General features: G+C 47.4%; 1 protein-coding gene across 2 annotated transcripts in view; it reads left to right on the forward strand.

Annotated features, from left to right (window-relative positions):
* The first annotated feature begins 109 nt into the window (after nt 1-109).
* Nucleotides 110-20623, forward strand: part of LOC146822492 (uncharacterized) — a 65109-nt gene continuing 44595 nt past the window's right edge. For both annotated transcript variants that reach the window (XM_085613603.1, XM_085613602.1), the window contains exon 1: nt 110-189. The gene's annotated coding sequence lies outside the window, so the exon portion shown is untranslated. The remainder of the gene's footprint in view (nt 190-20623) is intronic.

Here is a 20623-nt window from a genome sequence, read left to right on the forward strand (position 1 = left end):
AGTGAGTGGCGCATGCGCAGATTTACCATCAGGACCTCCGATGGTGACGTCCTCTGAGTCCGCGCCCAGTCCTTTCGCAAATTAGTATCCCGAGCTCCACGCATGCGCAGATTTCCACTCCGTAAATGACGTCCTCCGTGGCTGATGTCCCAGGGGCGCTCCGAAGTAGAGGCTTTATCTCCAAGCGCTGTGAGTCTGTCAGCATATTACAGGACTGTATTTTATTAGGATAGCTCAGTGGGTTAATGCGCCTCCTGCAGAGAGTCTGCCAGCATATTACAGGACTGTATTTTATATGGATAGCTCGGTGGGTTAATGCGCCTCCTGCAGAGAGTCTGCCAGCATATTACAGGACTGTATTTTATATGGATAGCTCAGTGGGTTAATGCGCCTCCTGCAGAGAGTGTGTCGGCTTATTACAGGACTGTATTTTATATGGATAGCTTGTGGGTTAATGCGCCTCCTGCAGAGAGTCTGTCACCATATTACAGGACTGTATTTTATATGGATAGCTCAGTAGGTTAATGCGCCTCCTGCAGAGAGTCTGCTGCATATCACAGGACTGTATTTTAAATGGATAGCTCGGTGGGTTAATGCACCTTCTGCAGAGAGTCTTCCAGCATATTACAGGACTGTATTTTATACGGATAGCTCAGTGGGTTAATGTGCCTCCTGCAGAGAGTCTGTCACCATATTACAGGACTGTATTTTATATGGATAGCTCGGTGGGTCAATGCGCCTCCTGCAGAGAGTCTGGCAGCATATCACAGGACTGTATCTTATATGCATGGCTTGGGTCAATGCGCCTCCTGCAGAGAGTCTGCCAGCATATTACAGGACTGTATTTTATACAGAGAGCTCAGTGGGTTAATGCGCCTCCCGCAGAGAGTCTGCCAGCATATTACAGGACTGTATTTTATATGGAAAGCTCGGTGGGTTAATGCATCTCAACCTCGCTCCCCTCACCTCGCTCCTATCTCGCCAGATCATGTCACATGATCCCTGGCTCTACTCTGTCTTTGATCCTTTCGTCCCCCTGTTCTTACATCACCATCCCTAAACACGGCCAACTCTTCTTCACCTTCGTTTTTATTAATACCGCACATCACGGCTGGCATCTCATTCGAGATAACCTCATGAGCACGTGTGTATGGACTATCAGTTGCCCTTTTTAATTTTTTTACTTCTTGTTTTTCCTGCTTCCTCCCTATTTTTCCATGGTTTATGCAATTACAGTCTATTGCATACAGGCATGTCACTCTAATGTCCTGAAGATGATCCCACTATTTATTTATGGGATCGAAACGCCGTCGACAAAATGTACACCATATACATTCACTAAACTGCTATGTTTGAATATGTAATGGTGTCTCTACAATATTCTGTCTATTTCATTTGTATCACGTTTGTATACAGACACGCTTTCTTTGCCTGAACCCTTTACTTAATGGTGTTTGTCTATTCATGTTAGTAGGACAAAGGCTGTGTCCCACTTGGATTGTTTCCCATTCTTTATGTTATACTTTTATTGCATATTAAATACCTGTCTGGCTGGACAGAAATATAGTACTGATCAGGTCTGTATTAATTTGTATTGGACTAGAATACTGTCCTGCAAAGAGTATGTCAGTGTATTACGGAATCATATTTTTTCTCGATAGCTCAGTGGGTTGCTGCTTTTGTCACAGAGATCCCTTTGTTACTCGTGGTTCAGCCGCACCTGGCGCTGAGGTCGGGGTGGAGGGTGCTGATCATTTATTAATAATAGGTATAAAAGCTCCTGCTGAAGTGTTTACGTTTCTCGTTGCTCAAATGGCTGCCATTTCTGATATTTGTCTGTTTCCGTGGACGTTTTGCATGATTTTGGTCTTGAGAAAATGTCACTCCTATAAGTGCCTCGCGTTTAGTCGTTGAATGTCACTCCTGGCAACAGCGGTCGCACCCTGGGAGCGGAAGAGCACCCCCAACCCCCCTCCCCATTGCGCAGAAAGCTGTAAAAATAAAATGGTAATAAAAGGAACTTATTACCATTTTTCTATTCTGACCAAACAGAGAGGGTAGGGCCAATGCGTCATTGCTGATGAGTGGCCCCTTCAGTATGAAGTGCGCATGTCGGTTAGGCCAACGCATGTCAGAATAGAACATTTTCCAGCATTTGCAACAGTAATGTTAGATTCTATTAAGGATACAGAGACAAGGATTATGCTTCTCAATCTTTACTCCTCATTAACAAAGTAGCCAATCAAAAAACAGTAAAACATTTCCATACAAGTCCCATGAGGCTTTGAACCACGCCTCCATCAAACACCAATCGGAACAGTCCAATGTCTACAAAATAGCGAGGCACCATCTTACTGCCTCTTTCTTTGCAACAAGCGGTCTCTTTGTGGTGCAGTCCAAGAGAGGATACAGTCCCAGCTCTCGATGGAGAGAAAACTCCTTGTAACAGGGTCTCGGCAGAGACAACTTTTACATAATGAGACAGCGATCGCCAAACAGCTAGGAATCTCCAGAATTCAGTTTTGTTTTGAATCTGCACCAGAAATCAGAAGCAAGTTTGAATACTATGGAATGTATGAACCTAAACATATCAAGCAAGGGAGAGAACAATCATGTCATATTCAATCATATAACATCATGACAGTTGAAATACAACTCTTACCTGTCCCAACGGGTGGGATAATCCTCGCCTCTGTGTCCTTAATAGAATCTAACATTTTTGTCACATATGCTGGAAAATGTTCTGTTCTGTGTCAGGACCGGAGGCTCAGATTATGCTGGTTCAAAGCTCACCAACAACACGCGATGAAGCATGTACAATAGCTTTGTAATAGAACATTTTAAGCATGAAGTTATATGACCAATCATCCGCTTTAAGGAAATCCTCTAACCGGGATCCCATAACAAAGGCTTTAGATGCCATCGCACCTCCAGTGAAACGAGCACCATACACAGATATGTCTACACCAGCTTCAGACATGACCCAATGAACCCAGAAAGCTTATATAGCTGCCGATACAGGTCTGAAAGGCTTCTGAATTGACAGAAGTAACAGACCCTAGGGTTCGGTTCTGTGAGACAAGGTACGTTCTTCATAAATCTTCAGACATTTAACCACACACAGTTTATCATTGTGAGGAAATGCAGGGTAATCAATGGAGCAGGACATAGTCTTAGTTCTCCTGGATAAAATAAAGGATACACCACGTGGAGAAAATAACCTAACTGCTAGGTCCAATGCGCGCACATCTGATACTCGTCGGCAGGAAATAAGACACAAAAGCATGGTAAGCTTAGCTGAAAGTTGTTTGAACGATAGATCTTTATTCCCTGGCCATGACTCCAACAATGATAATACATTGGTAACATCCCATAAGGTATTCTATCTGGGTCTCGGAGGTCGAGCTACTCTTATTCCTTTTAGAAGTTTGCATACCACCGGATAAACACCAATAGGTTTCCCATCTATATGATTATGTCTGGCTGATAGTGCAGATCTAAAGTTGTTCACTGATCTGTAACATTATCCATATTCTGCACATTCTGATAGAGAATTCAGGACATCTTTCAAATCGGATCTCACGGGATCCACATCCCATTGAAGGCACCAAACCACCCAACTTTTCCATGCAGCAGAATATCGTTTACAGGTGGAAGGAGGCCAAACCTGTTGTATAAACTCGGCAGCCGCCGATGAAAGTCCTTCAATTTGTTTGTGTTTCCTGAAATTTTCCAAACCATGAATTGTTAGTTGACCTTGCAGAAGCAACGGATGAGGAGACTTGACTGGGTCCAGAAGCATTTGAGGAAAAATCAGGCGATGAAAAGGCAGGTCTATCGACGATTCCAAGAGAGTGGGGAACCACGATTGTGTCTTCCATAGTGGTGTGACTAACTCAAGTGATGCTGACTGTCGGCGGCCGTGTGCCGCTACTCTCGGGATCATTGCAAACAGGGGAAAGGCGTAATTTGTCAGTGATCCCCAAGGGTGAAGGAATGCCTCCGTCTCCAACTCTGTCCGATCCAGTCTCCAGCTGTAGAACCGGGGAAGTTGGGCATTCATTCGAGAGGCAAACAGGTCCACCTGGCATGGGCCTTGAACAGTCATCTCTTGAAATAGAGAAGGATGGAGTTTCCAGTCGCTGCAGTCTTTCAGGAATTTGGAATTCCAGTCTGCCACTAAGTTGTCTTTGCCGGGGACATACTCTGCCAGAACCATAATCTTCCGCGAGAGGCAGAAGTGACAAAACTCTCGAGCTATGTTGGCTAAAAGACGTGATCTGGTAACTCCTAGACGATACATATATCTAACCTCTGACACATTTTCCTTCCGAAGCAGGATGTAACAATTGCTCTTTATTGGAGATATCAACTTGATGGCAAACGACCCTGCCATTAGTTCCAGGCAGTTGATGTGTAGCTTTAAGTCTTCTGCTGCCCAACTACAGCCGGTAGCAAAATCTCCGTATCTGGCTTGCCAGCCCCATCGGCTGGCATCGGGTTCGATGACTACATCTGGAGACACACCGAAAATGGCCTTGCCATTGCATGCGTCCATGTGTGTCAGCCACCACTGAAGCTCCTCTTGTGCTTCAGTTGTCAACGGAATCGTGTGATCGTAGCTGAAACCCTGTTGAAGGTAATGAATCTTTAGGCATTGTATCACTCTGTAATGGAGCGGTCCAGGGAAAATCGCCTGGATTGAGGACGCTGGCAGGCCAACAATCCTTGCTAGGGACCTCAAAGAAATCATCTGTTTCAACAACGTCGATCAGAGTTCTCTCTTGATGGATTTTATTTTGGCTGGAGGGAAGAGTAATTTAGTCCATTCTGGATTTGATCAGAAATCCCAAGAAGTCCACCTGTTGCGAAGGGGTCGTCATGGACTTCTTGAGATTTATGACAAAACCCAGGCCCTGGAGGAGAGACCCTGTCCACTGCAGATGTAGTATCAGCAAAGCACGGTCCTGGGCTAGAAGAAGCATGTCGTCTAGGTAGACAATCATGCGAACTCCCATTTCTCTTAGGCGACATGCCACAGGTTTCAATAGTTTGGTGAATACCCAGGGAGCTGACGAAAGGCCGAATGGCAGGGATTGATACCAAAACCATTGATCCTTCCCAAGAAATTGGAGGTAACGTTGATGAGGAGGATAGATTGGGACTGTCGGATATGCATCTTTTCAATATAGCCAGACCATCCTGTCCTTTTCTAACAGAAGGTCTCTCAAAAGATGGATCCCTTCATCTTGAAATGGCGATACGTCCCAAAGGGATTGAAAGATCTGAGGTTTAGTACTAATCTATGACCACCTCCTTTCTTTTGAACCAAGAAGATGTTGCTGCAAAAACCCTCAGGCATAAGAATTCCAGTAGCAATGGCCTGCATTGCCAAAAGATCTAGCAGCCCGAAGTCTATAAAAGACTCTTCTTGTTGGGGAAAAATGGAGCTGGGTAGGAAGAGAGTCTTGGGTCGGAGGTAATGACAGCTCTATCTGATACCCCTGAACGGTGTTCAACACCCACTTGTGTGAAGTAATTTTTGCCCAATTGTTTACAAAATACATCAGCCTGTCCCCCAAGGGGATAGAAGGAAGAAGCAGTTGAATCATTACCTGAAGACTGGGTGTCATTGTTTCGAAAGCCTCTATTGACACCTCTGTTGAAGTGGCCTCTGAAGCCCCCTGACCTAGTGGGGTAGAAGCCAGCTAGGGCTGGGTCTTGGGCGTATCCTCTGTGTCTTGGATTGTACCCACGGTGAGGACCTTGTTGGCTGAAGCAATGTCCTTGACAAAGCGGTCTCCAAATAGTTGCCCCTCCGCTAAGAGGCCAAGTTCTGCTGAAGCTAATTCAGCCAGTTGTGGATCAATCCTCAAAAGAGCAGACTTGCGTCTCTCGGAGGAGAGCACGCAGTTTGCTTTGCCAAGAGGACAAATCGCTCTTTGAGTCCAACCAGCAAGGACTTCACCCGTTTCTTGAGCCTGAAGGGCCAGTTCCAGGATTTTTGCCAACAGGCCGGAAACATCTAGGAGCTTGTCCCGGCATGCTCTCAGAGCTCTATCGATGCCTTTCTTGGGGTCTTTACTGTATTTCTTTAGAAAGGTTGTATTGAAGTATCTATGTCGGGAGTGAGGGCAGTTTTGTTAGGAAGGTCTGGCTGATGACACTCTGACCTGATGTGGGACCTGACCTCTCTGTCAAAGCATTTACGCAGGTTAAGCTGCATATATTCCGCCAACTCCGGGCCGGGGTACAATCAGAGGATCTGGGGTGAACTTTGGAAGAAGGATCAAAAGTGAACGGGGATGGGGTCATAGGAGAGGAGGTGCATTTGCAGTTCTTGGAACGCTTGCGAGGATGGGACTCTTGTGAGGATGAAGTGTCCATGTCAGTGTGGGGGGGGTTAGACTTGGGAGGCGGTGGCGAAGGGGCCATTGGGTCGGCACTGTAGTCCTAATCCTTGCCCTTCTGGGTAACTTTGGTTTAAATCTTTTCATGAGGCCACAAAAGGACGGAGGGCTCTGAGGGAGGTGGGTATTGGATGGAGGTTCAGAAAAAGGGATAGACGGGCCGCTACCTAACAGCTGGTCAAGGCGTATGTAGGAGGGCTGACGACAAAGCTTTATCTAATTTCTTATCTAAGGTTTTATCTCTGATGGTTTCCATATTCTCGTCATATCAGTAATCTTCACCTTCTGCTGGGTCATATGCGGAGAAGTCCTGTTCATAGACTTCATAGTCAGACATCTTATGGGATATAGTATCTGTAGGAAAAACAAGGAAAGAGCAAGGGATAGAACAGGGGATACGTCCTGGTCCCCTGGAAGGCAAGCTTAGACTTAAACAATATGGACGAACCCACTAAGTGTATGTATTGTAATCACTATAACAAGTGTAATCAATATGTAGGAAGCCCAATTGAGATCGCAAATGCTGAAATTCGCCGAATTTCGGCGTTTGCGATCGCAATTTGGGCAGTGTGCTATGTAGCACACAAAAACCCACACGCAAAATAAGGAATCGCAAAATTTGCGATTCCTTATTTTGCTAATGCATTTAAGGAATCCCAAATTGCGATTCCTTAAATGCAATGTAGGAAGCACCCAAGTTGTGCAATTTTGGCTTAAGGAATCGCATATTACCACCAACCTCAGGTTGGTGGTAATTTGCGATTTCCTTGAAAAATGCACTTTTTTGCATTTTTCAAAGTGCCATGTGGCGCACATACATGCCCTTAGCGCATGTATGTGCGCCACATGTGCACACATGTTTATTTCAGGGGTGCAAAAGGGTGTCCTATTGACACCCTTGCAACCTTGAAATTGCATTCTCAATTTGCGATTCTCTAATTGAGAATCGCAAATTGAGAATGTCTTCCTATTCATTCCTATGGGCCTTCTAGCACATAGGAATGAATGGCGAGGTATTCCTTATTTGCGATTCTCAATTTGGGATTCGCAAATAAGGAATAGGTGGGAATCGCAAAATATTTTGCTAATCCTACCTACATTCCGTTTTGCAATTCTCTAATTGCGATTCCCTAAAAATTGCAATTACAGAATCGCAAAACACGTTTTACCTACATATGGCCCAATGTGTGGTAGGAACATGGACCCATTAGGTGTTCTTAAAAGATACCTCACACACCAACCTAGTTGGTGTCATGCTTCATCATTGGGATCCCAACCGGGCGGCCGAGTGCCCCCCGGTTGTGCTACGACGCCTGACTACAGCGGAGCGGGTGTTGTGCAGATGTGTGATGTGAATTATAAATACCTCTGAGAATCCTTGCCTTTAGACTTTAATATTGGCGGCTCAGGATATGATTGAAAAGAAAACTATGTGGTGCAACTATCAGGAGATTATGTCCGGTTAGTTGACTATGTGTCGCAGTCTACATGTTTCACCCCGTTAAAAAGTGAGAGGGCTTTCTTCAGGACCAAGTGAGTGAAAAAGGTGGAGGTGAAGAACCAGAACCTTTTGGGCCTGGCGGCGCAGGGTATGCCCAATGTCTCCGGAGTTCACCTGCTTCGCTACACAGAGACACGGGACACTCTGTCGGCGTTAGAAGATCAGATTTATTTAGCTGCAGCTAATACAGTTACCCTAGAAGTACACAAAGTAGGTTCTCAGGAGACTGCCACTTCACTCTGTGGCACATCAGGTTAAATACTATACAATGATACAATTATTGACGAAATACACTCCCAAAGCATACAAGAAAGAGCCAATAAGGAAAGTTGGAAAACAAGGCGGAACCAATAGGAAAGGTTTGAAAACAGAAATATCAGATGACTCGAAGAGACCTCTCCTCCAACTGTGTTTGTCACCCCACCCTCAAACTAATTTATTAACGGATTCATAACTAACTTGCAGGTGGCGAGATACGTTTGTGTGTGTTTGGAGGACAGTCGTGACACGAGAGAATGCTAGCAGGAGACAGTGAAGGCCAGTCAATAAGATAAGGTCAGGAAAGAATAGTGTGAGCCAACAGATAGTTGAGACGAGGATTAGAAAAGCCAGACAGGGATTAGTGTACTCGGCTAGTTCTAACACCAGCTTTGCAAATAGAGGCCGAGGGCGTATTTCGACACCAGGCTACAGAAAAAGCAGAATAGACTTTGTTCACCGTGCTGCCTGAGTGATGGCAACACAAAATGGCGGCGGGCCACAAAAAGGCGGGTCGATTCGATCGTGATCGAAAATCGAAGTTCCTCAGACCCTCCTTTTGCCAGAACTCAGACAAGATTGACTAATGTTAATCTGAGTCCACGTCAATTGCCATGAGGTCATCAAGCTGTTGCTGTAACATCATTCTTATGTTTTCTGTTACTTGTGGCTTGGGTTTTGGGATGCACATAGTAGCACAAAGATCACAGATAGCGGGACCACAGTGCATACAAAGGCAACAGGAAAATATAATGGTCAAAATTATACCAAGAAACGTCAATGCTTTCCAACCTCATTTGGACAGTCGTCCCCAAAACCATTCCGTTAAAGAGCAATCTCCTTCGTCCTGATGAATAGACTCGGAGATTATGTGCAACTTGGAGATAGCTTGGTATACTGTCGGAGCGTCATTAGGAATGAAAATACAGCAACTTGACCCGATCAATTTACACACTCCACCACGATCGGCAAGAACAAAGTCTAAGGCAACTCGATTTTGTATTGTCATAAGACGATCCGCCTGTAGTTCTGCCGTGATGTTACTTAAGGCTCCTACAGTGATGTCTATTGTAGTCTCTACGACACGGACCAATTGCCTTATATTTCGGCTGTTAGCCATTGGACCACAGAAGGGAAGAAAACCTTTAAGGAAATCTCCTCCTTCTTGTCCTGCTGTGTCCTTTAAATCAATAATCCCTCTGCCGTATCGGGTTTGGTGATGATTTGCGGAAGCAGTGTAAGTAGGGGGAAGAAGAAAGGCTATATAACAAGTACCAGAGAAACCCGTTGGTAACCAAGTATAGGCTCTATCATAGCAGATGAAATAGGTGCCTTGAGACGGCATTAGAGGAGGCGAGTTTTGAGAGGAATAAACGTACGTGTAGGAGCAGTTATTCCTTTGTGTAGTGTCAGAAGAGCAATCATTTATCTGTAAGCAGAAGTTACCCTGATGTGGTATAGTCCAAATTGGCGAGGACTTTCCTTTTCCCACCTTACTATTAAGACTAGACATGTATTGGGTGACGTTCCAATTAGTGTATGCTTTTATTTCGTCAACGGAGATTTTGCTGTTTTCCATGATTTTAGCCATAACTACCATACCCTTAATCAAAGAACTATGACTAAAATCCGGATAATTAATATGTGAACTAACAGATCGTCTGAACTTACTTTGATAAGCATTGGAGAAGATGACGAAGTAAGCCCAAGCAGAACCTTCATAAGAAAAAGGAAGAACTAGATATGGCATTCCTTTCTCTGTGGTATGTGGCATAACACCACACACCCAACAATCCGTTGTATTAATCACTAATTGGTGCTGATGTAATAGCTGGATAAAGGTATTGTTATAATACTCGGTTCTTCTGACAAGTTCATGTGAAGGAAGAGTATAAAAGAGGTGTGGAGAGACAGTAGATGTCAGGTTCTTCGTTCCGATGTCCCCGGGGCTGTGTTGATGCTCTATGGGGGCCCACCTCTGGATGACCCCAAGTCCGGCTATTGAAACCGCGGACTTTTGGGGTGATCGAGCGGGGGAAGGAAAGGGTGGGGACTGCAGGGAGGGAGATCTGTGAAGGCAAAAGAGACAACAGAACACAGCATAAGACGTTTTGTTTCCAGTTTCTCTCAATGGAAAACACCCGCGTTATTTTAGCACGAGGGTAAACGCGAGCTTGCCCTCACCTGAAAAGGAAAATAAGGTATTGCCGGACATATGGGGGAGAGCTACAGGTCGTGGTCTTTTCGTTTGCAGGCACTAATATAAACGACAAGGAAAGGCACACGTGGGGAGAATGACAAGGATCAACATACAGACACAAACACCATATATAACTTTGTGGAGTAATACCCACTTGTGACTGCCCAGCTCACTCCTTGCCTTCGGCTTTGTAACCACCCCTCTCTCCTGTCTCGCACATATGTCTATAATATAAGCAGAAGAAATCAAAAGTGTAAACCAGGCCACCGCGGGGTGCGAACGCTCACTGCTAGTGTCTGCCTGGGAACTGAGGTCTGTGAGGCTGGCGTACGATACGCCTATGCTTCCTATGCCTCCGATTTGTCGGACGATTGCACTAGGTCTCTTTGTCTCAGAGTAATGTTCGGGCTCGCTCTCTGCCTGTCTTGAACAGCGAGGCTTGCCCCCTTAAGTCTATTCACTCTCTTTATACTTGGTCGCTCCCCTGCATGAGACCAGCCGGTCTCGCCAACAGAGGGGCGGGTCTGTGATTTCTCTATGACTCGGAGAGCTTGTCTCCGACTAGGATGGGTCGAGCCCCGATGGAAATACTGCCACAGTACTCCTACCTCGGTCACGACGAACCTCCGGGTTTCACGGGCCGCTACCTGGGTGATGAGCTCGTCCGAACCTTCGTCTCGCGGCGTCTCCTCGTCTCGTCTCCCTGGTCGAAGAATTATCGGCTCCGTGTGCAATGACCTTTCGCCTTTTGACGTCTTGTGGTGGGGCGTGGTGCGCATTACGCATCGCACCTCCCGCGCTGCCCATCGGGAAGTGTAGTTCTTCGCGCAGTCCTAGTGTGTCGCTAGTATCGGCCGGCGTGCGCTGATAAGTCTGACAGCACATCCCTCTTCCGAGGATCACCGCCGGCCGCTAGGCTTGTCTGGGTGCATCCTATGGAACCGAGCTACCAGTCTGGGTGCATGGACCGCCGTGGCTGGTTCCCATGAGTCATCTTCTGGACCGTACCCTTTCCAAGCGATCAAGTACCACAACCTGCCTCGCACTGTCTTTGCGTCCCGGATGGCCCTGACTTCGTACTCCTGTTCCTGCATTACCTGAATCGAGGATGGACGGCTAGACGGGGGTTGTGGAGCGCGTTTCAGAAGGGAAACATGGAACACGGGGTGTATCCGAAAGTGCGATGGTAAGCGAACCTTCACAGCCACCGGGTTTACGTGTCCCAGCACTCTATACGGGCCTATGTATTTGGGGTTGAACACGCTATACCGTTTAAAACGGATGTTACGTGTTGAAACCCACACCCAATCTCCCCGACTATACACTGGCCCTGGTCTCCGACGTTTATCCGCCTGTTTTTTGTACTGTTCCTTTGCCTTCAACAGATTTCCTCTGGCTACCGCAAGCACCCTACGCATAAGCTTCAGCCTGTTGTGCAGTTCAGGGCGTCGAGTGTCAGTGTTGGGCAGAAGTAGGGGAGTAAACCTGGGATGGAACCCATAAGTGCTAAAGAACGGAGTGAACTTCGTGGATGCATGCATGGTACTATTATACGCTACCTCCGCTGCCCATAACCATTCCACCCATTCCTCTGTAGCTGAGCTCACATAACAACGGAGGTATTGCTTGAGTGTCTGATTGAGTCTCTCAGTTTGGCCGTCTGTCTGGGGGTGGAAGCTTGTTGACAAGGAAGAGGTGACCTGGAGTTTGGAACACCACGTTTTCCAAAATCCTGAGGTGAATTGGGCCCCTCTGTCCGATACTATGACCTGTGGAAGTCCATGAAGCCTAACGATGTGCGTTAGCAGGAGTATGGCCGTTTGCCCCGCTGTGGGAGCCTGTTTGCAGGCAACAAAGTGCCCCATCTTGGTGAAGTAGTCGACCACCACCATGATGGCGGTCATTCCATGATCGTTAGGAAGTCCCACTATGAAATCAACTGAAATTCGTTCCCACGGTCGTTCTGGTGTGGGCAGAGGATGTAACAAACCCTGTACGGGTTGGCGGTCTGCTTTCATTTGGGCGCAGATGGAACAGTTTTGCACCCATTGCTGAAGGTCGGGACGAACCGAAGGCCACCAGAACTGTCGAAGCACCTTTTCTAGGGTCTTGGTGCGCCCGGTATGTCCGGCACAGGGGGAGTTGTGACACCATTCGAAGACCATCCTCCTCAATGCTCCTGTGGGCATAAGCAGCTGCTTCCCTTTTACTGGGAGGCCTTGATGGAGTCTCCATTCAGGGTGGAACCTTAACCAGGTTCTCCAAGTGGTGTGGCGGATTCCTCTCCGCACGCTGTTCAGGAAGTCGTCTGTGGCCACGAGACCTACCACTCGACTAGGTTCTATGATCGATGCCTCCTTCACGGGTTCTTTCTGTGAAGTGTTTTCCTGTCGTGTGAGGGCGTCGGCCTTCCGATTGTTGACTCCCGGGCGGAATGTGACGATGAAGTTATACTCCGCGAAAAACAGCGTCCAGCGTAACTGACGCGGTGTAAGGTGTCGAGCCGCTCGCAAAAACTGCAGATTGCGGTGGTCGGTATACACGGTAATCTGATGTACTGCCCCCATCAGCCAATGCCTCCATTCCTGGAAGGCATCCTTGATTGCTAGGAGCTCTTTTTCTGCTATCGTGTAATTCAGCTCTGCGGGGTTTAGTTTTCTGGACATAAAGGCGATAGGATGTAGATATCCGGTGTACTCCTGTCTCTGTGACAAGACCGCTCCTACCGCGATGTCCGAAGAGTCTGCTTCAACAAAAAATGGCAACTCCGGTTTAGCATGTACTAGAATAGGAGCGGAACTAAATGCATGTTTCAGACGATCGAAGGCCCATTGGGTTTCCGTCGTCCAAACAAAGGGAACCTTCACTCGGGTCAATTTGGTCAGAGGGGCGACCGTGTTGGAGAAATGTTGTATAAATCGCCGGTAGAAGTTTGCGAACCCGAGTAGGCTTTGGATATCTTTCACGTTCTGGGGACGGGGCCAGTCCGTCACTGCCTTCACTTTCCTCTCGGCCATCACTTGTCCTGAAGGGGTCAGCATCACCCCGAGGAATTCCACGGTGGTCACATGAAACTCACACTTTGTGAGTTTGCAGTATAGGTGGTTTGTGAACAAGGCGTGTAGCACTTTTTGCACGTGTGTTATGTGTTCGTCTTCTGTGAGGGAATACACGAGGATGTCGTCAATGTATACGACCACGAAGATGTCCAGAAAATCACGCAACACCTCGTTGAGAAAGAATTGAAAGGCGGCCGGGGCGTTACAGAGCCCAAAGGGCATTACGAGGTACTCAAACAGCCCATACCGCGTTTTGAATGCCGTCTTCCATTCATCCCCGTCGCGCATACGCACGAGGTGATAAGCTCCTTTCAGGTCCAATTTGGTGTATATCGTTGCAGCTCTCACCTGCTCCAAAAGAACCGGAATCAACGGGAGGGGGTATCGGTTCTTCACCGTGATAGCGTTGATCGCTCGGAAGTCGATACAACATCTCAACTCCCCATTGGCCTTTGGTATAAAAAAGAGTGGTGATGCCGCAGGTGATCTGGACGGACGAATAAAGCCGAGTTCCAGATACTTATCCAGGTATGCTCGTAGGTGCAGGTTTTCTGGGATGGTTAGAGCATATATTCGCCCACAGGGTATCACCGCCCCGGGTACCAGATCTATCCGACAGTCAAATTCCCTATGTGGAGGGAGTTCTTCTGCCTTACTGTCGCTGAAGACTTCTTGGAAGGCAAGGTAGCAGTCTGGTAACTTGGTCTCCTTTTCTGCCGCCGTGGCTATCCCATGGACAACGGCGAGCACCGCCGCCGGCTGCACTGGTTCGCGATTACAATGGGCTTGACAAAATGCCGACCTCAGCTGGAGGGTCTTCGAGGCCCAGTGAATCCTGGGTTCATGTTGCTGTAGCCACGGGAGTCCGAGGATGATCCCGTACTGCGGGGCGTGGATGACGTTGAACGAAATCCATTCGCGATGCTCCCCCTCATACCATAGTTCGTACTCCGCTGTGTGATGTCGTATGGGTCCGGAATCCAGCTCTTTTCCGTCCACAGCATAGACCAGTTCAGGGGAGGCTTTTAGGCAGAGCTGTACGCCTAGTCGTTTGGCCTCCTGCACATCCATAAAACAGCCTGTGGCTCCGGAATCAACCATGGCTCGGACCGGGAGGAGCACGTTATTGATGTCCATCTGCATGTTTATAAAGAAGTGTTCTTTTTCCCGAAAGGAAAAAAAATCCACTGAAGGGATGGTATGTTTCCCTGAAACCTTCCCTCCTTCCGATTTCAGGTACGACAGTTTTCCTCCCCTTTTTCCGTGGTTGCGACTGCCGCCTGGCCCATTCGTGGCCGTCCAAATGCCGGTTTCACGGGGCATTCTCTGATGAAGTGGCCTTTCTTGCCACAATAGAGGCACAATCCCTGTTTGCGCCTATGATCTCTTTCGCTCACGGTTAATGAGGCCCTCACTGCTCCGATCTCCATAGGTTCGGGTTTAGAAGGAGGTTTCTCCGGTGGTCCGGTCCGATCACTCCATGGGGTACCCCTGTCTTTGCGGGTATGCGCGCCTTTCCGCTCTCTCAAGCGGTGGTCCAACCGCAGCGTCAACTCGATAAGGGCCGCACAAGTACTAGGTTGTGGCTCGATTTGGGCCAGGACGTCCTTCAACTCATCTGTGAGGCCATGGTAAAAGACGACCAACTGTTTGGCTTCCGGCCAATCGGTCTCGGCCACCAGTCTTCGAAAGTTGTTCAGGTAGCTCACCAAATCAAGAGAGCCTTGCTTCAGCTCCATTATATCCTTATCCGCCGAGAACGTCTCGGCTCGTCGATCAAATGTTTTCTCGAAGGCCATGCGAAAGGCGTCCCAATCGTACAGCAGATGGTCGTCGTTCCTTACTATAGGGACCGCCCATTGGGCAGCTTCGCCCCCCAAATACGATATGAGAAACGCGACCCTGGCTTGATTGGTGACAAACACCTTCGGTTTGCAAGTGAAGTGGAGCAATATCTGTGTTATAAACACCTGAACCTTTTTCTGGTCACCATGGAACCTCTCTGGGGGGGCCAGGGGAATAGCCGCCGGCACTTCTACCACTAAGGACGTAGGGGAAGACGGGCTACCCATGCTAAACGGGTTCCTTTGCATGTAATCAACACGTGAGTGCAATGACGCATTTTCCTGTCGTGAGGCGGCTAAGTCCACCTGCATCGACGCTGTTTCCTGGCGTGAGGCGGCTAAGTCTACCTGCATCTGTGCTAACGTGGCCATCACGTCCTCTAAAGTAGTCATGACCAGCTTTCAACACAACCAGGGGGATAAGAGAATTCTTGGGCCGATAATTCTGTCAGGTTCTTCGTTCCGATGTCCCCGGGGCTGTGTTGATGCTCTATGGGGGCCCACCTCTGGATGACCCCAAGTCCGGCTATTGAAACCGCGGACTTTTGGGGTGATCGAGCGGGGGAAGGAAAGGGTGGGGACTGCAGGGAGGGAGATCTGTGAAGGCAAAAGAGACAACAGAACACAGCATAAGACGTTTTGTTTCCAGTTTCTCTCAATGGAAAACACCCGCGTTATTTTAGCACGAGGGTAAACGCGAGCTTGCCCTCACCTGAAAAGGAAAATAAGGTATTGCCGGACATATGGGGGAGAGCTACAGGTCGTGGTCTTTTCGTTTGCAGGCACTAATATAAACGACAAGGAAAGGCACACGTGGGGAGAATGACAAGGATCAACATACAGACACAAACACCATATATAACTTTGTGGAGTAATACCCACTTGTGACTGCCCAGCTCACTCCTTGCCTTCGGCTTTGTAACCACCCCTCTCTCCTGTCTCGCACATATGTCTATAATATAAGCAGAAGAAATCAAAAGTGTAAACCAGGCCACCGCGGGGTGCGAACGCTCACTGCTAGTGTCTGCCTGGGAACTGAGGTCTGTGAGGCTGGCGTACGATACGCCTATGCTTCCTATGCCTCCGATTTGTCGGACGATTGCACTAGGTCTCTTTGTCTCAGAGTAATGTTCGGGCTCGCTCTCTGCCTGTCTTGAACAGCGAGGCTTGCCCCCTTAAGTCTATTCACTCTCTTTATACTTGGTCGCTCCCCTGCATGAGACCAGCCGGTCTCGCCAACAGAGGGGCGGGTCTGTGATTTCTCTATGACTCGGAGAGCTTGTCTCCGACTAGGATGGGTCGAGCCCCGATGGAAATACTGCCACAGTACTCCTACCTCGGTCACGACGAACCTCCGGGTTTCACGGGCCGCTACCTGGGTGATGAGCTCGTCCGAACCTTCGTCTCGCGGCGTCTCCTCGTCTCGTCTCCCTGGTCGAAGAATTATCGGCTCCGTGTGCAATGACCTTTCGCCTTTTGACGTCTTGTGGTGGGGCGTGGTGCGCATTACGCATCGCACCTCCCGCGCTGCCCATCGGGAAGTGTAGTTCTTCGCGCAGTCCTAGTGTGTCGCTAGTATCGGCCGGCGTGCGCTGATAAGTCTGACAGTAGAAGAAGGCAAAGAGGAAGAAGGGGAGGCATTTCTTGGCTGCAAAGCATAAATTATCCAACTAATAATCGCCAAAACAATACATAATGATATAAAAACACATAAAGTTATACTAAAACGATTGTACATTATTTTACAGGATTTTTTCTTCATTTCATCTCTTCTTTCTTTATTACTTAGTGTAGTTTCCATCTTACTAATGGATGCTCACGGCAATCTTCTTCAATCACTGAAGTCACGATGCTCTACCGTCCTATGACACTGAAGTTCCTGCAGACCTATTGCCACTACTCAGGTCGTGACCTAGACTCCTACTGTGACCCTGCAACCGGGACAGAATTCTACACAAGGGAGAAGAGAGTCTTAAATGTTCTTTGGCCTGGGTCTCAAATTGTAGTGTTCCTTCCCCGGAACATTCTGATTTTGGAACAATGTTCGTGGTTAAGTCGTATCCAAGCGACGATGCGATGGAATTGCTTCCTGTATAATGTTGTCGTCCTCTTTCTCAGACAGTGTCCCATTCAGGTGTGCATCACTGAAGGGTACGAATCGTGGAGTCTTTTCACTTTCACAGTCACCAACACCTCTACGAACCCACTGATCAAAAGGCAAAGGCAAAGGCACTTTCTTGCAATGCACACCGTGAATCAAATTTTTCTTTCCTTCCACTTTAACTGCTGTCCTTGTAGTCAACAAGACCATTCGCGGCTCCCGCCATCTGGGTTGCAGATTGCTGGACCTCTGAAAATTCTTCACACATACCCAGTCACCTGGTCGGATGGAGTGACCTGGGTCTGTGGAAGCCTCCGGCAGAGCACTCTGAACCTGTTGATGAAGAACACGCAATATAGTCGTAAGGTCATGCAGATAATCAATCAACATTGGATATGGCAAGTCTGAGAATTTCTTAGGGCGAGGTATTCCCCCATACGTTGGCCGGACGGCCAAATACCACTTCGTAAGGGCTAAGTCCCAAACGAGAGTGTACGGCAGTTCTGGTGGATAGCAGAGCTAACGGCAAAGCATCAGGCCAATTGAGTCCTGTACTTGCTTGAACCTTTGCTAACTTCAACTTCAAGGTTCCGTTGTAACATTCTACTAAACCCACTGAGTGTGGATGATTTGCCGCGTGGAACTTTTGCTTGATACCAAGACCTGCACAAACTTTCTGCATGACTTGGCCAACAAATTCGCTCCCATTGTCGCTCCAGACAATCCGCGGAAAACCAAACCTAGGGAAGAATTCTTTCAGAAGGATTTTAGCTGTGGATAGGGCTGTGTTATCCTTTAGAGGGTATGCTTCTATCCACCTCGAAAAGGCGCATACTACCACCAGAACATATTTGAGGTTGTTGCATCGCTCCATGTGAATGGAGTCCTGTACTTGCTTGAACCTTTGCTAACTTCAACTTCAAGGTTCCGTTGTAACATTCTACTAAACCCACTGACTGTGGATGATTTGCCACGTGGAACTTTTGCTTGATACCAAGACCTGCACAAACTTTCTGCATGACTTGGCCAACAAATTTGCTCCCATTGTCGCTCCAGACAATGCGCGGCAAACCAAACCTAGGGAAGAATTCTTTCAGAAGGATTTTAGCTGTGGATAGGGCTGTGTTATCCTTTAGAGGGTATGCTTCTATCCACCTCGAAAAGGCGCATACTACCACCAGAACATATTTGAGGTTGTTGCATCGCTCCATGTGAATGTAATCGATTTGCAACACCTCAAATGGATATGTCGGAGGAGCAAAGTGACCTGCTGGAGTTGGCGTTCCCTTTCCCGGGTTGTACATTAAAAAAACAATACAGTGCTTCACTACATTGTCTGCACATTTCGGGATATTCTCATTTTGCCAGACTGGAGCCAGAAGTTTACAAATGCCTTTTGCACTTAAGTGGGCTGGACCATGTGCCACAGTAACCACTGGGAGAACATAGGCATCTGGTAACAGCCAATTCCACCCAACAACCCATTTCATCTAACATTCCCGTACTTTCATTCCACTTGCTCATCTCTCTTTCTGAAGCCTCTTTCTGAATCGCTTTTACACTTTCCACTGTATTCTCATACATTCCTCTCTCTCTGACCCAATTCGCAGGACCTGCCACATACATTCGTCTTTTTGAATCTCTTGCTGTCTTCTTCGCTATTTCATCTGCATATGCATTTCCTCGACCAACATCATCCGTAATCTTTTTGTGTGCACTACACTTCACTATCGCTATTTGGATGGGTAAGGCAAGTGACTCAAGGAGATCAGTCACTAACTGACCATGTTGTATTTTGGTGCCATGTGAAGTAAGGAAACCCCTCTCTTTCCAGAGACGCCCAAAATTGAACGCTACACCAAAAGCGTATTGGCTGTCAGTGTATACATTCACTCTTTTCCCTTTCGATAATACACAAGCTCTCGTTAGTGCTATCAATTCTGCTGCTTGCGCTGAATTGTGTCTAATACGTGCAGTTTTCACAACCGTATGTAAGGTAGTTACAGCATAGGCTGAAACCGTATCTCCATTGGGCATCTTAAAACAAGAACCATCTACCCATAGAGTTCCATCCGGATTCTCTAGCGGTGTGTCTCTCAGGTCAATTCTTCCTTTTGTTTCTTCCTCAGTACGGAAGAAACAATCATGCTGATCCTCAACATTTTCCTCATTTGGAAAGGGCAACAGAGTAGCTGGATTTAGGGTATTACATCGCTTAATGTGTATGTGACTAGCCAAAAGCGTCAGCTCGTAACCAGTTAGACGTGCACTCGTAAGATGCTGTGTTTTTGTTCTGTTTAGCAAGGTATCCACTGCATGTGGCACCATGACAATGAGAGTGTTATCCAACACCATTCCAGCAGACTGTCGGATAGAAATTGCTGCTGCTGCTGTCGCTTTGAGACAACTGGGCAATGCTTTAGCTACAGGAATCTAACGTAGCCGAAAAATAGGCACATGGCCGCTGTTTGTCTCCAAACTGCTGCACTAAAACTGACAATGCACAGCCTTCTCTCTCATGCACATAGAGCGTAACAGGCTTAGTGTAATCTGGAGTGCCTAGTACAGGAGCAGAACACAGAGCAATACGTAAGTCAGTGAAACTCTTTTGGCACTCATCAGACCATGGAAGGGGCTGAGGTGTATCTTTTAAAGTGAGTGCCAACAAAGGTTTGGCAGTTAGAGAAAAGTTAGGGATCCACTGCCTACAATAAGAAGTGATACCCAGAAAGGCACGTACTTCCCTTTGTGTGGATGGTACAGACAATCGTGCAATCGCCTGAATTCGTTCTGGTGTCAATCGTCGCCCCTCCTTTGAGAGGAGATGACCCAAATAGGTAACCTCTCGACAAACATATTGTAGTTTGGAAGGAGAAACCTTATGATTCAGTTTAAACAAGTGGTAACAAAGCAACAGTGACATCTTTGCAGATATCTTCTGAATCAGCGGCGACTAATAAGTCATCCATATATTGAATAAGAGCAGCACCAGATGGCAAATGAAAAGTGTCGAGATGATATTTTAAAGCTTGACTGTAAATGGAGGGACTTTCACAATAGCCTTGGGGTGCACGGTTAAACCGGAAGCTTCGGCCTCCAAGAGAGAAACCAAAAATGTCCCTACTCTCTAATGCAATGGGAATACTAAAGAAGGCATTCTTTAGATCGATAACCGAAAACCAAGTCGCTGTGGAAGGTATCATTGTCAACAAAGCAGTGATATCTGGAACACAAGAAAATTGTGGAATCA

Source organism: Triturus cristatus, chromosome 6, assembly GCF_964204655.1.
Source record: "Triturus cristatus chromosome 6, aTriCri1.1, whole genome shotgun sequence".
NCBI classification, from domain to species: Eukaryota; Metazoa; Chordata; class Amphibia; order Caudata; family Salamandridae; genus Triturus; species Triturus cristatus.